Below are 15,536 nucleotides of genomic sequence, written 5' to 3'. Positions count from 1 at the left end.
TTTTGCTCAATCTCCTCGCAATAGCTGAGGTTCATGGAGTCAGCACCAAATACACCATGGGGCTCATTACAATGCAAAAAGCCGTGATGAACCACGTCTCTCCCTGTAATTTTCTTCAAGTAATGTATGGCTAATTGGAGTGGTTTCAGCAGAGTAGCTGAAAGATGGTGACTTCAGTTAGAACATCATATAAAGGTATTTCTTAAAGGTTTTTAGGATTAGTAGTCTTATTCAGCTTTCACAATAAGTGACAGCAACATTCTCCAAATGATATAGATACAGAGTGTCTCCTAATGAAGTGTGGACATGTAGGAAAAGCAGTGTCCCAGAAGTCAGACACTGCATGGACACTCTTCTTCCCCATCTCCTTAAACCTGCCATTTCTCTCATCAGCCACCTGGGACTTGCATCACTCCTGTTAAAGTCAAACCTTTCTCCACTGAAGTCTGCAAATGAAGGTTACAGCTCATATGCCCCACTTCCCACCTGCTTTCCTTAGAGAACGAGCTGCAAATAGACACAGAAGAATTTTTCTTAATTACAAGCCAGAAAAAAAAAAAAGGCATGATGCAATTTCCTGAAAAATAATTACACTCCTGAACTGTATGCTGAGTCCAAGGTGCCTCCAATGAAGTCCCCTTTCCACAAGGGATAACCTGGCTAGAAACCTTTTGGATAGATAGGAAATGCTAGAGAGAAACAGAATGAAGGACTTGCCCAGAGAAACAAACTTTAAACTCCCCACAGTGCAAATCAGCAGTGTAGTATGGGAATGAACAAAGAGTAATGGAAGGAGTTACAGTGTTACAGTGCCCAGATAGCGTGCTGTAAAGGGATGTTAGAAATTGTTAATATAATCAGGACATGTGGAAAAAGAGGAGAGAGCCATACAGCTCCTGGGGGTCCTGCACCATGCTGGTGGCTCTGCTGCTCTTGGGCATCTTGGACCAGGTTGTGTTTCTGTACAAAAGTCTGGAAAAAACCCTATGCAAGTCCCTGGAGCAGAGGGATTTTCCTGGGCACTCAGAGCAACCCAGGCAGGACTCAGGCATGTCAAGGGAAACCCATCCCACCCACACCAAACCCCCTGCTCTCAATCCTGTGACCTTCCTGGCCCCTCAGACCAGGAGCAGGAGGGGTTTGTGAGCATGGCCACATCCCAGACAAGCCTCCATCAGGTCTTCAGCTCCACAACATGTCACAGCTTCAAGTGAGCTCTCTAAAGCAACACTTCCCATGGCCCTGGTGCACTGGCAAGACTTTGGGCAGACACCCAGGAGACAGGGCAGAGAAAGGGCAGAGACCTCAGGGTGCACAGCTGGGCTCACAGCATCACAGAGGGTGTGCCACCCTGGATAAGCAGCCCAAAGAAGTAAACGAGTCCTTCCTTTTGCAATGACTTGGAAAGCAACATCTCTGTCAGCATTCAAGGGGGATGGAGTCTCCCTTCTGCAAGAGTCACTCAGGACTGTGCAAAGACTAGGAAGAGCAGGAAGGCTGGTTGTAGGGACATTCTCAAGCTTCAGCAGCTGCAGAGATGGGAGCTGGTCACCTCACAAACTTCTGAATGAGCCCAATGCAGGTCCTGAGGCATTGCACTGCCTTACAGGCTCTGCACCGGAGCTTGGGCAGCAGCACTGTGGTGTGTGGGCATGTCCTGAGATGCCCAGGGTCAAAACTGTGGGAGATCCAGGGATCCAGGTGCTTGGGTGGCAGCTGGGTATGTGCAGGGTGCCAGAGGCTTTAGTGACCCTCAGGCAAAAGCACTCCTTCGAGGAGACACTGAAAAGCCCAAGGCCCAAAAAGGACCAGGGAGGAGAAGTGGCTTTCCCTAGGCTCAGGTTAGGTTCAGCCAGAAGGAAGGCTGGGCAAAATGCACAGGGAAATGGGAGAACTTCCCCAGATTTGCTCCCTGGCCTGGCCCTCCAGATGATGGGTGTTAAGGGCACATTTGCTCTTCTCTGGCATATTATTTTCATCTGGAGCACCACAGACAGAGAAAGCTTGCCGAGGAGTTTTAAAAACAAAAGTCTGCTTTGGTGCCTAAATGAGGAAGGCTCTGTCCTCTCCCACAATGTCCTATATCCTACTTCTACAAGAAGAGCAACCCACAACAAGAACCAGTTTTGAGGCTCACCAAAGCATCTCAGCCCGTGGCCATGCTTTGTGCTGTTTGATCTCACATGAGTTTGATCCTGGCTTTGAAAAACGCCAAAACTTAAATCAGCCCTGAAGCTTCCTGCGCAGGTGTGCCCAGGGCAGACATGTCAGTGCAGGGGCGCAATAGTGACTTCTCTAGTGCCCCAATTTAGATATTTCACAGTCTTTGCCACCATCTGGAGACATTCCTGAAGGATTTATCAACAAGTTCTGGAAAATAACTGGGGTGAAGGGAAGTGACTGTTTTCCAGGATGTGAGGGGAAATCTCTGCTCTCTCCCTGGCTGTGCCATCTCCATGGCGGTGACCTACTGAGTCCCCGATGACATAAGCTGAGGTCACAGTGGGATGTGCCACCTCATACAGAGGTCTCCCCGGTGCCACAGGGGTACCCTCACTTCCCTGCAAGGCCTGGTCATTGCTGGGCACCTCTCATGTGCTGCCTGCCACTGCCCTTTTGACCCACTCCATGGCAAGGAGAGGGGATGGGAGCCATGCTGGGGCCCCTCACCAACAGGCAGAGGAGCAAGGGCACATCAGAGAGGAGTTTTGTGTAATGAGATGGGAAGAGCGTCCTTCCGCCTCGTCTGGAGAGCTGAGCCAAGGGCAAGGGGACAAGCAAGATGGAGCACTGCTGGACCACCACCATCATCCCCGACTGCAGTTCCTTGCTCCCAATGCCCTGCGGCTGTCCACTGAGGGTAAGGGCTTTGGGAGCTCCTTCCTGAGGGGTCGCGCAGAGACTGTTAACTGTAAAAAGGGTTGTGGATGACAGGCTGTGGGAATGGCTGCACACAGCTGCAGGTTGCCACAGGAGCCTTGTTGTAGAGTCCTGACTGGCTGGGGGGCACAATGTGGCAGCCAGGACTCCTGGGTCTTGGGGCTCGACTCTAAGCCCCCAGGATCCTGTGGAGGTGGGAGCAATCCATGGCCAGGTTTCCTTGGGAGTGGGTCCCCCTTTGGGATCTGGCTCCGAGAGGAAAGGGGTGCTGCATCCCAGAGGCTGGGGTATCCTGCAGTTCTGTGTGGCTCTCAAGAGCCTTCTGGAAATGCCCTTGCTGGAAATGGATCCTTCACCTTGTAATAAATCCTAGTAGTCTACTTGTTTGGGAGAACCTCTGTTCCTTCCCCGTGGATCCTCTTCTGCCTTCATTTTGGCAGAGCATGTTTTGGGCAAGGAGATGCCATCCTCAGACAGTCACAGCCCCTGTCCTCCTGCAAATTGGCGTCAAACCTCTGCAGCCAGAAGAAAGCATGCTTGGGAGAGCAGCTTGGAAACAGGTGGGGGTGCCAGTGCCACTCCATAAGCCCTGGCTGATCCCAAGCATTCTTCTTTAAGCCACAGTGGGCAGTGCTGGGGTGAGTCCATCAGGGCCATCTACCCCAGCCCTCCTCCAGGCCCTAAGCCATTGGCAGGCCCAGAGCTGCTCTCCCCATTGCTGCCCCCTCATCGCTGCCCTATACCCCCATGGGCTCCTCACCCTCTGAAGTGACTGCTGGGGCCCAGCCCGGCCCCACAGAGAGCAGCCCTTGCCTGGCCACAGCCTAGCCCTGCTGGGCGCAGCGCAAGGGCTGCCGAGCCCCGGGGCTGCCGCGGGCAGGGGACTGGGGCCCCAGGGGACTCAGGGCCCTGCCCTGCCCTGCCTGGGGGCAGCAGGATGCTGCCCATGGGCTCCAGCACCCCGGCCATGCTTAGGGCCCCGCGCTGCCCCCAGGGCTGGCACCAGCAGGGGCTCCGGGCTGCTCCCCCATGCCCAGCACAGCCCCCAGGCACAGGGCAGCCAGGAGCCCCACAGGGCCCCTGCAGCAGAGCCCAGCCCTGTGGGACAGCGGCTGGGCCCTGGGGCCCTGCACTGCCTGGACACACGGTGCCAGGCTGCCCCCAGGCCCTTCTGCGCCCCGCGCTGCCGCCCACAACATGGCGCCCCAGAGTGGTGGGGGGGGAAGAGGGTGAAGGGCAGAGACTGCCGGCCGGGTCACACAGGGCTCCAGTGTTGCCATGGCATCGCCCCCAGTGCTGCACTCTGATTGGCTGGCAAGGGGAGCAGGGCAGGCTGGGTTGGACTGATGGCTCCGTCAGCCAATGGGAGTGCAGCAGGCTGCTGGGGGCCTCGCCAGGGCCCTGCCCCAGGCTCGCTTTTGTCCTGAACAGGGCGTTTCCAGGGCTCGCAGAGAGGCTGTCCCCACGGGTCCCGCTGGGCCCCAGCCGCTGCGGCTGCTCCGGGCCTCTTGCTGGGCCGCAGCCCTGCGGCCCTGGCAGCAGCCGGGAGGGTGTTTGCAGAGCAGCTCTGTGCTGGGAGCTGCTGGGCTCCTGCAGGGCCTGGGCAGCTGCTGGGCGGCCAGTGCTGCCCTGGCCGATGCCATTAGCCCTGCTCCCAGGCCGGGCTGCAGAGCTGCTGAATCCCGGCTCTGCTGGTTTCCCCCGCTGAGATGCCCTGGCCGCAGTCCTTCCCCGTGTCTCAGAGTGTCAGGGCCCCAAGCAGGAGAGTGCTTGTTGTCCTGGGGGTGTGGAGGGTTTGCTGGGTGTGTTCAGCACTGGGGCAGGACCCAGACTTGGGAGTTGTGGGAAGGCTTCTCCCTCTGCCTGGGACATGAGGCCCTGCTGTCTCTAGCTCCATGGTCGCTGCTCCCATGCAATCCTCCTGTTAGGAGATGTTGCCCAGAATTACTTGCAGGCCTTTCTGCAATTGCTAAGTTTCACAGGCCAGGTGTAGGTGCTACCTAGGCAGGAGCTGATGTTCTCTTGGGACAGTAACTGGTGCGTAATGGGCGTTTTGCTGCACTGTGATTGTTGTGAGGCCCCGGGGTGAATCAGGCCGGCCGCTCAGGAGCTGGCTGAGCCTTGGGGGAGGCAGGGGCAGCTGCAGGTGGCAATAGCCGCATGGCTGGGCTGTGGGCAGGGAGGTCACGGCTGTCTGCGAGAGCTGGGCCAGGAGATCCCCAGTGTCAAATCAGCTCTTGGTCAGTAGCTGCCAGGCCAGCAGGAGCCACGTGGCTCAGCTGTTGATGATGAGGTCACTTGTGCCGGAGTCCCTGATAGGCCAGCAGCAGGCAGAGGGGTGTGGAAGCAGACTGTGAGGGCTCCTTGATCAAAGTACCTGGTAGGGCAGCAGCATGTTCATGACAGGGCATGTTATTTCAAGGAAAATTGTGTCTCTGAGGCCCTTAGACCATCAGCAGGCACCTGGTGGGGCTATGGACTTACGAGGTCACTTCTATCTGAGCAGCTGATACGCCAGGAGAAGGCACATGGCTTGGATGGTGGTGGTGAGGTCACTTCTGGGTTTGGTGAGCATGGTGGGACGAGGGATTGACACCTGCAGAGCTCTACAGCAGTATAGAGACGCAACTAGTAAATCAAGCAGAAGCAGATAATATTCCACACCATCTGTCACAAGTCTTATTCAGCTGCCTCATCATGGATTAGTACTGCTACATGTAAAATGTGGATGATGTTCACTGGTGAATGTAGACGTGGACTTTACCCATGCACTTCTTCCTAAGTACAGGCTTACAGCCTGCTGCCGGTGGGTGAGGGAGTCCAGCTAGAATTTTTACGCTGCTAAATGAGTGAAGTGCTGGTGTGAGCAGTGACATTGGCAATCTCTGATTTTATGTGTTGGTGTGCTGCGAAATATTCTTCCCCATCAAAATACCAGGGGGCTGCTGAGGTTTTCTCCCAGATCAGAAGGATATCTCTGTCCTTGGATTCCTGGAGGTGGGAAGTGAGCGGGGCAGGGCTGTTCGGGACTGTTCAGAGGAAGTCCCCGTTGGAAGGTCTGGGAGGACTGGAAGGTAATGGAACTGCTGGAGAGTTGGTCTGTGTGTGTTTAGGGGCCCTGGGGATGCCCTGGCTGCTGCCCTGTGTGGTGCTGTGCCCTGTGTGTCCCTGCTGCAGAGGCACGTGTTGGCTCTGTGAGGCGAGGGGTCAGAGGTTTGGTGTGTCACAGTGGTGGGGTGCCCTGTGCTCGCGATGGGTGGTGGCTCCAGTGTCTTTGTACTTATCATGAGAGGAAGTGTCTGGAGAGAGCAGTGCTGTGTGTGGGGAGTGCTGCCAGGCTGGGGAGCTGGGGAGCCCTTGGAGGTGAGGAGGTGACTTGGCTCGCAGGGCCCAGACTGACCTGGTGGCCAGAGCCAGGGATGCTGGCAGCCTGCTGCCTTCTGTGCACTGAGGTTCAGGCCTTGAACTTCCAAAGCTCTTGCCAGGATCTGCAGCCAGATATGCCACATAGACTGTGAAATTCATATAAATGTGCAGCTTAGAGTATTTGGAATAGAAGAGGTCATCTTTCAGAAAGGGTTCCTTGTTGGAGAGTCTTAAATTTAACACTTGTGGGGTCTGTACAACCACATTTTTTTTTTAGGCTAGAGGCATAGCAGTTACCCCTCTCTCCTATTAGCAGAGGCTACGTGGGGATACTACCCATATACCTAATTGGTGCAGATACTCTTTTCTTCTCATGCAGCAAGACCCTAGAAACTCTTTGCTTATAATGCAGTAGTATCCCTCAATTAACCATTACTTAACTATCCGATTACCCCCCTTCAATCCAGTGAATTATAGTTGGGGGGAGAGGTTCTTGAGCTCTTCCTGCTGAAGGCCTCCCTGCTTCGGGGCTCTCCGCTGCGCTCTGCACCCTGCGCACTGCCCTGAGCTCTGAAAAAAACATCCAGGGGCTGACATCGAGCAGGAGGCCTCAGAGAGCAGGTTAGATCATGTGGGACTTTTTTCACCCACAGTTAACAGGGAAAAGGTCTTGGCACAGTGGAGCTCTCAGAGGCACCCTTTCAAGCAACATTGCCACAGTCATTAGCTTTTAAAGTGGGTAAAATAAGGGAAACCTCCAAAGATAAAGGATTTCCTTAGAAAATAATTGGCTTTAAAAACACTTCTCCCAGGCGTGCATACCAGAGTGAGTAGTGATGCTCAAGCACTTGCCTGCAAGTCAGCAGGAAATACTTCAGGGGTTATAGCTGACAATCAGCTTGCTCAGCTGAAGTTGTTTCATGCAAATAACTTGAAAGCCCCCTCAGAATTATGTTCCTCACCTTTCCACATGCTCCTCAGCTGAGCATGTTCTGCAATGTGTCACTGAGCTGGTTGAGGCCTGCAGGTTCTGGAGCTCTTGCCAGGATCTCCAGCTGGGATGCTGACTAAATCCCAGTGTGTCTCCTTTCTCCACAGAGAGAAAAGAAACCCACATAGCTGGGTCATCATGTCCATCAGGAGACTGAAAGGCCAGCAGCTGGCAGTGAGCTTGGAAGATGACTGTGAGGTTATTTGTACCTCATGAGATGATGGGCCAGTATCTGATGAGTATCTGATTAGAGAGCAGGCCCATCTCCTGCTGACACAGAGCCTGCAGGCACAGAGCCCTTGCCCTGCTGGAACGCTCTTCCTAATGCAGCCCAGGAAGCCATGGACTGCCTTTGCCATTGGACGTGTTGCTGGCTTATGCTGCTACATGCTGCCTCCCAGGGCCCCCAGATAGGTCCTTTACTGCTGAGCTGCTTTCCAGCCAGTCAGCACTCAGTGTGTGCTGGAGCAAGACATTCCATTTCCCTTTGTGGAACTTGATGAGGTTCCTCTGTGCCCATTTCCCCAGCCTGCTGAGGTCCCTCTGAATGGCAGGGCAAATATCTATTGTGTCATGCCTGTATTTTAAGACATCATTGTGTCTCAGAAGCTCGTAGGCCCTTAGGAGACACAGGGCCATGCAGCTGACTGTGTGGTCACTTGTGTGTCTGCAGGTGATGGGCCAGGAGCAAGTACGTGGGTGGGAAACTGTCTGGGAGGTCACTTCTGCCAGAGTGCCTGATAGGCCAGCAGCAGGCCCATGGCTAGGATGCTGATTTTTGAGATCATTTCTACCTCAGTAGTGGATAAGCCAGGAGCAGGCACATAGCTTAGATGATGTTTATGAAGACACTTCTGCCTGAATACCTGATTGGATGGCAGCAGGCACAGGGCTGGGTCATGTCCACCTGAGAAGCTGACATGTCAGCAGCAGGCACCTGGGCTTGGACGATACAATGAGGGACCTGGTATCTGACAGGCTGATAGGCTCTAAAGTTCAAAGGCCAGTTTGAGGCACATCATTGCCATGCAGGTGAGTGTGAGGTCACTTCTGTGTCTGCAGGTGATGGGGCAGGAGCAAGCACATGGGTGGGAAACTGTCTGTGAGGTCACTTGTGTCTCAGTACCTGATAGGCCAACATCAGGTACATGGCTTGGATGTCGATTGTGAGGTCACTTCTGTCTCAGCATGTGATAGGGCAGCCCCTGGCTCATGAGCAGAGAAGGTGTTTGTGCAGTCACTTCTGCCTGAGTACCTGACAGGCCACTTGCAGGCACATGGCTTGGGTGTTGTGATGTCACTTCTGCCTGAGTACCTGTTTGGATAGCAGCAGGCATATGGCAAGTCCAGTCCTTCTGAGAAGCTGAAAGGCCTGCTGCAGGCAGGTGGGCTTGGAAGAGGGCTGTGAGGTTACTTGTAAAGGATCAGCTGGTAGGCCGAATGAAGGCTGACTGGTGGGGACACTATGATGAGAGCAGTTATTTCTCAGAAGCACCTCGGATAGTAGGAGGCACATGACCATAAAGGTGAAAGTGATGTCACTTCTGTCTGTGCAGGTGATGGGCCAGCAGCAGGCACATTGCTGGGAAAGTGGTGGTGAGGTCACTTCTGTCTCAGGCTGTGATAGACCAGCAGCAGGCTCATGGCTGGGGCATGTGCATGTGAGGCCCCTTCTGCCCAAGCAGCTGGTAGACCAGTAGTAGGCACGTGGATTGGATGCTGATTGTGAGGTGAATTGTTTGTGAATGCCTGATAGGCCAGGATCTGGCCTCTGGCTTGGTAATGACTTTGCCATGTCCCTTCTTCTTGATGACCTGATTGGATAGCAGCAGCTCATTTGCTTGGATGCTCCTTGTGAGGTCACTGCTGCTGGAGTACCTACTAGGCTACGCACAGGCACAGGGCTAGGATGTTGACTTTGTGGTCTTTCCTGTCCCTGCTGGTGCATGTCTTGGATGGTGATTGTGAGGTCACTTCTGCTGGAGGACCTGATTGGGTAGCAGCAGGCACAGAGCTGAGTCTTCATGTCCATCAGGGAAGCTGAAAGGCCAGCAGCTGGCCCTGGGCTTGGAAGATGATTGCGAGGTTCTTGTATGTGATCAGCTGATGGGCCTCACTGGAGGCAACCTGGACTTGGCATACAGTTGAGAAGTGCATTTTATTTCTTGTGACATTGGATTGAGTTTATTTTTGTTTGATTGCAATTGAGACATCTCTTTGCAGCTAGTTCTCTATGGAAAGCAGGTAGGAATTGATGCACATGAGCTGTAACATTTAGCTACAGCCTTGAGTGGAAAAAGGTTAGATTTTTAGCAGGAGTGCTCTAAGTCCCCAGTGGCTAATGAGGGAACTGGCAGGGCTGGGGAGGTGAGGAGGAATCTTTTCCATGCATGTCTAACATCAAGGATGCTGCTTTTCCTACATGTGCAGACTTCAGTAGGAGACACTCTGGATCAGTATCAGTTGGAGAATGTCATATCACTCTAATTTGTAAGATGAAAAATATGGAAAAAACTTTAAAATCAGAAATTCTTTCTTTTTCAATACACTCCTGAAACCTCTCCGATTAACCACACAAGAATTGAAGTGCTGAAGAAAATCATGGGAAGAGTCATGGCTCTTTGGGGAGCTATGCATTTTAATGACCCCTCAGGTGTATTTGGTGCTGAGTCCATGAACCTCACAGGCTGAGAGGAGACTGAACAAACCTCTCAAGAAGTTGAAGTCAGAAGAAAATCCCAAAGTTTCTTGGAGTGTTAATGGGTCCCACTGAGGGCCATTAGCAAGGAAGACTCCCTGGGGGCTGATTAGAGAAGAAAGTTGGAGGCCCTGATTGCAGGCAGGCAAAGGCAATGTGCAGGTGCCTCTGATGCCAAGTCAACCTGGATGTGTGTTATCAAGCAGAGCAGCCAGGCACTGACACCCAGCTCCTGGGTAGGGCGATCCTTTCCCCCATGTGTTGCCCAGGGCTGTTCCTGGGGGCAGTGCACAGGTCGGGGTGTGCAAGGCCAAATGCAGGACAACGATACAGCACACCTTGGGTCCCTGGGGGAAGGCAGGCAAAGAGGCCCTGGTGCCATAAGAAAAAAGTTTCTTCTCATAGGCCTCAATGGCAGAGACACCAGCCATAGCCAAGAAGACAGAGACCTCAGTTCTGTTGAAGGCTTTCAGCCTTGACAGTGTCCTCAGCCATCTCCACCTCAGGCTGTCCTAAGCTGTCCCAAACCTGCACCTGTTTCCCTGCAGGCAGTAGACACCCAGCCTGCTTCCCCACCTTGCTCTCATACTGGGATCTCTCAGTCTTTACTGATGTGTCTCTGTCCTCCTTGGCTGTTCTTTGAAATGCAAAGCCAGGGGCTGATCACAGACTCCCCCTGGGTGACCTGTTGCACCACAGCACTACCCTTCAAGTGACATTTCTTCTTCCAGACATCCAGTCTGTACCTTTCATCTGCAGTTTGTGGCTGTTTCCCCCTTTTGTGCTGTTTCCCACTACCAAGAAAAGCTCCATCATCTCTGAAATCACTCTTCAAGCAGTCACAGGCTACCCTACCCCTGTATTCCCCTTATCTCTAACACTTCACCAAGCTAAAGAAGCCCAGGTCCCTCAGCCTCTCCTTACAGGCCATGTGCCTGAGGACAGAAACCCCATCTTGGCAGACCTCCTCCGGACTCTCTCCAGTTGCTCCCCATTCCTCCAGCACTGAGCAGCCCACACTGGGACACACTGTTCCAGATGTGGCCACACCAGTGCTGAGCTAAGGGGGATAAGAAGTGCCCTTGCCCGGGTGGCTATGCTCTTCCTAATGCAGCTCAGTATGTAGCTGGCCTCATTTGCAGTGAGTGCCTACGCCGGCTCATATGGCATCCCTCGTAACATCCAGGCCCTTCTCCATGGGGTCACTCCTTTGTCCGTTAGGTTCCAGCCTGTCCTGAAGCATGAGTTGTTCTGTCCCCTGACGCAGGACCTGCCACTTCTCCTTGTACAACGTCATGAGGTTTCTGTTGGCCAAATCCCCAAGTTTCTCAAGGCCCCTCTGGACTGAAGCTCCATTGTTTCAGCTGTAAATGTGTGTGCGCAGATGGCTCATCCTGCCTTGCAGTGCCTCTGACAGGATAACAGCAGGAGGAACTGCAGGACGCTACACATAATAAAAGGAGGTATTAGTTTAAAGGAACTGCTGGCAAAGGTAGGAATCACCATGGCAACCATCTCTGGCCCAGCTTCCTTCCCACAGCAAAGTCAGCTATCAGCTGACCTGGTCAGCAGCCAGGTTGCTCAGGGCTTTAGTCATTTAGGACTTGAAAACCTCTGAGGATGGAGATGGCACAGCCTCTCTGAGCAACCTGCCCCAGTGCTTGACTGTCTGGAGGGGTCAAAAGTTTCTCCTTACACCCAGCCTGAACCTCTCTTGTTTCAGCTAATGGCCATTAGGCCTCATCCTCTCGTCATGCACAACGATGAAAAGCCTGGCTCAGTCTTCTTGGTGACATTCTGGCAGGCGTGGGGAGACTGTAATTAGGTCTGCCCAAAGCCTTCTCTTCTCCAGGCTGAATAAACCTAGCTCCCTCAGCCTCCCATAGTGACAAAGTCAACGTTCCCTGTGTGTGCCTGGGATGTTAATGGTTCTTCCACTCCTTCTGTATTTTACTGGATTTGCTGAGGACCTTAGGCACATTAGATGCAATCACCCTCATGCTTTCTGTGTGTGTCACACTTATTTGGTATCTTGTACTAATGTACAGGTGTCAGTCTCTCCTCACAGGGCAAGTGCTCCAGCACCCAACCACCTTGAGGGCCTGCCACTGAATTCACTCCTTGTAATCAACGGTGTTTTTCTGAAGAGGGCCCCAAATGGATGTAGTATCTAGATGTGCTCTAATGAGTTTTGAGTAGAGGAGGATAGTAACTTCCCTCCATCTCCCGGCTGTGTTCTTATTCAGGCAGCCCAGGATGCTGTGGCCTCCTTTGGTGCCAGGGCATGCTGCTGGCTCACGTTCAGCTCGCTAACCACAAAGAATCCCACATCTTTTTCTGCAGAGTTGCTGCCCTTCTGGGTGCTCCTGAGCCCATATCACTGCAGGTGATGCACCGAAAGGCCCATATCACTACAGGTCTACCCCGGGTGCAGGACCAGGCATTTGTTTTGTTTGTGAATTTCACAAAGTTTCTGGCAGTCCATTCCTCCTGCCTGCTGAGATCTATCTGGATGGCAGCCCTCAACCTTACGACTGTTCTCCTGATTAGGTGCCATCTGCAACTGTGATGAGAGTTGTGTCCTCCAGGTCACTGATGAACCTGTTAGACGGGACAAGTAAGAATATAGACCCCTGCATCCTCCACTTGTCACTGGCTTCCAGGTAAAGCCTGACCCATTCACAAAAACCCTCTGAGCTCGATCATCCAACCAGCTTTTTTCTCATTTGGTTGTCTACCCAGCCTATCATAATGTCTTACTTGTTGTGAGACAGTGTCAAGCACCTTGCTAAAATCATGACATCCACTCCTCTCCTCTCTTCCATAAGTGCTGGTCTTTTATCACAGAAGGCAATCAGGTTGCTCAGGAATGATTTAGCTTCAGAAAATCCATGCTGACTGCTCCCAGTCACCTTCTTCACATGCCCATAATTGTAATGAGAGAGGCATCATTCCATGAAATATTCTTCATGAAAGCTAGGCTGAATGGCTTGCAGCTCCTTGGGGTGCCCTTGTGGCCTTTTTTGAGGATGGACACAACACATTCCTTTTTCTGCTCATTGGGAATTCCCTTGATCTTCACAGCCTTTCAAAGGTGATAGAGAATGGTCATCTTGTGATAGTGACGAGCCCTCTCAATGTCCTTGGATGCAGCCCATCCAGTCTCATAGACTTGTATGAGTTGAGTTGCCTCACTCAGCTGTCATCCACTGTTGGTCACTCTTCTCTTCTGAAGTCCTGACTCTAGGCACAACAGCCTTGGAGACTTTGCTGGTGAAGACTGAAGCCAAGAAGGACTTGAGCTCATTCCTATCTATATTTGCTACTACTAGATTCCCAGCCCCATTCAACAGTGAGCCCACATTTTCCTTTTCACCCTTTTCCTGCAACTGAAGCAGCAGCAGCTCTTCCTCATGCCCTTGATGTACCCTGCAAGTGTCTTCACTTGGGGAGCTTTGGCTTCTCTAACACCATCCCTGCTTTGCTGGACAATGTTTCTGAATTTCTCCTTTGCAGCCTCTCCCTCCTCCTGCTTCCAGTATGCTGCCTTATTGCCCTGGAGCTCAGTCTTGAGTTCCCAATGCAGCCAAGCCGATCTCCTGAGATGTCTACTAGTTTTTCTGAGTATTGGGACGGACCGTCCTTGTGTGTGGCAGATGCTGTCCTTAAAGACCTGATGGCTTTCCTGAGCTCCTAGACCCTTCAGAACTGCCTCCCATGAGAACCCCCACCAGTCCCCTGAACAGGCCCAAGTCTGCTCCTCTGAAGTCCAGGGTCTGTGCTCTGCCACTATCCTTCCTCTCTCTGCTCAGGATATAGAACTCTACTTTTTCATGGTCACTGTAGGCAAGGCTGCCACTGCCTATCCCATCCCTGGTCAGTTCCTCCCTGTTTGAAATTAGTGGATATAAGAAAGTATCATGAGTATTGTCCCATCATACACCTGTGCTAAGAAGTTGTCCCCGATGCCCTCCAGAAACCGCCTGGCCTGCTTGCACTCTGCTGCTTGCCCTTCCAGTTAATATCTGGGACATGAAAATCACCACCATCACCACCACCCTAAGAACCAGGGCCCGTGAGTCACAGATTTGTTCACATTGCTTAAAGGAGACTGCATCCAAGCACTCATGCAAAGCCTTGCTTCTTCCATGGAAGAGCTCCACACATCTGAGCTGCCCCTTCACACCAAGGACATCCCCCCTCCTCATCTTCCTTGACAGTCTCTCCTGAAGAGCTTGTACCCTCCAAGAAGAGCGCTCCAGTCATGTGGGTGCTCCCACCACAAATCAGTTCTTCCAATGATGTTGCAGTCCTGTGACAGCTTGTGCTCCTGGCTGTGCCCCAGGCTGCAGGCATTTGCATCTCTTTGGGCTACAGAGCCTCAGCTGTGGCACAGAGAACAGATTGGTCATGGTGAAACCAGTTACCCAAATCCAAGGACACCGTGTGTACGATGGCCCCACTTCAGAGCAGAGACATGCTGGCACAGATAGCAGGTGGCAATGTAGTGCTGAAAGGAGGTTCCCACTAAGAGAGCAAACCCTGCAGTGCCCAAGGCCAGGGAGAAACAGAGCTGGGCTGTGCAGGAATGGCAGGAGAGGGGTTTGCTGCCTGAGCTGATTCACAGCACCATGGGGCCTGTGACAGAGGTGAACTGATCTTCAGGCAGGACATAGTGCCACTGAAGAAAGTCCCTGGATCTGAACACCCTATGATCCAGGCACCCTGTGGATATCATTAGCCCATTCTCTGTTCATAACATCCAGGGGTGATAAGAGGTTCAGGGGGAGCAGAGAAAGAGGGTTTGAGATTGCAGAGACTAGAGCAGAGACCTTGGTGTGATGTGCCTCCCATTTATGCAGCACACTTGAATGTAGCTGGGATGGACTTGGCCTAAAGGCAGTGGTTGGATTCAGTTGTTTGTGCACAGGTAGGAAACCTGAGGGGCCCTGGGGCACTTGCCCAGCACCACTCCAAAGGGGCATGGTTTTCCTGCAGGTGCCATGCTGTATGTGCTAGAGACATGTGGTTGTGCTGGACACCCCAGGCATCTGACGTAATCCCTGCCTATGGCCTATCTTTATGTCATTAAATCACGTGCCTGCACTGAAATCTGTTAGCTTTTTGCACCATAGATGTCTGCCTGTGTCTCTGCTTCATAGTGAGTGGAGCTCTAGTAGTAGCAGTAGGCATCTAGTGTCATTCCAGAAGGCCAAGGAAACTCCCCACCTGGCCCCCACCTGATGCTCCAGAAGGATGGGGGTCTCCTAGTCACTCAGACAGAGCAAGCAGACACTGGCACATGCCTTTAACCACCTCTGTCTCGTCAACTGTTACCAGGTGTTTGTGTGTGGGCAACTGACTCATTCTCCCTCTCCAGTGATTATAACGGGAGCTTAGACAAGGAGCTCCCATGCAGAGCTCTATGTTGTGCTCACTTCAGTTTTGGCAAGGGCAATCCCACCTCCTCTGTGTTTGTGGAGTTCACAGGAGAGATCTGAATCCCACCCCAACCCAGAGGCTTCTAAACCAGCGTGTGATGTCCAGATTGACTCATCTGAATCAACATGCGAACCATGTGTCAATGACCTCCCTTCTTGT

The sequence above is a fragment of the Dromaius novaehollandiae genome, unplaced genomic scaffold (assembly GCF_036370855.1).
Source record: "Dromaius novaehollandiae isolate bDroNov1 unplaced genomic scaffold, bDroNov1.hap1 HAP1_SCAFFOLD_37, whole genome shotgun sequence".
Classification (NCBI taxonomy): domain Eukaryota; kingdom Metazoa; phylum Chordata; class Aves; order Casuariiformes; family Dromaiidae; genus Dromaius; species Dromaius novaehollandiae.
This window is presented reverse-complemented; position numbering follows the sequence as displayed.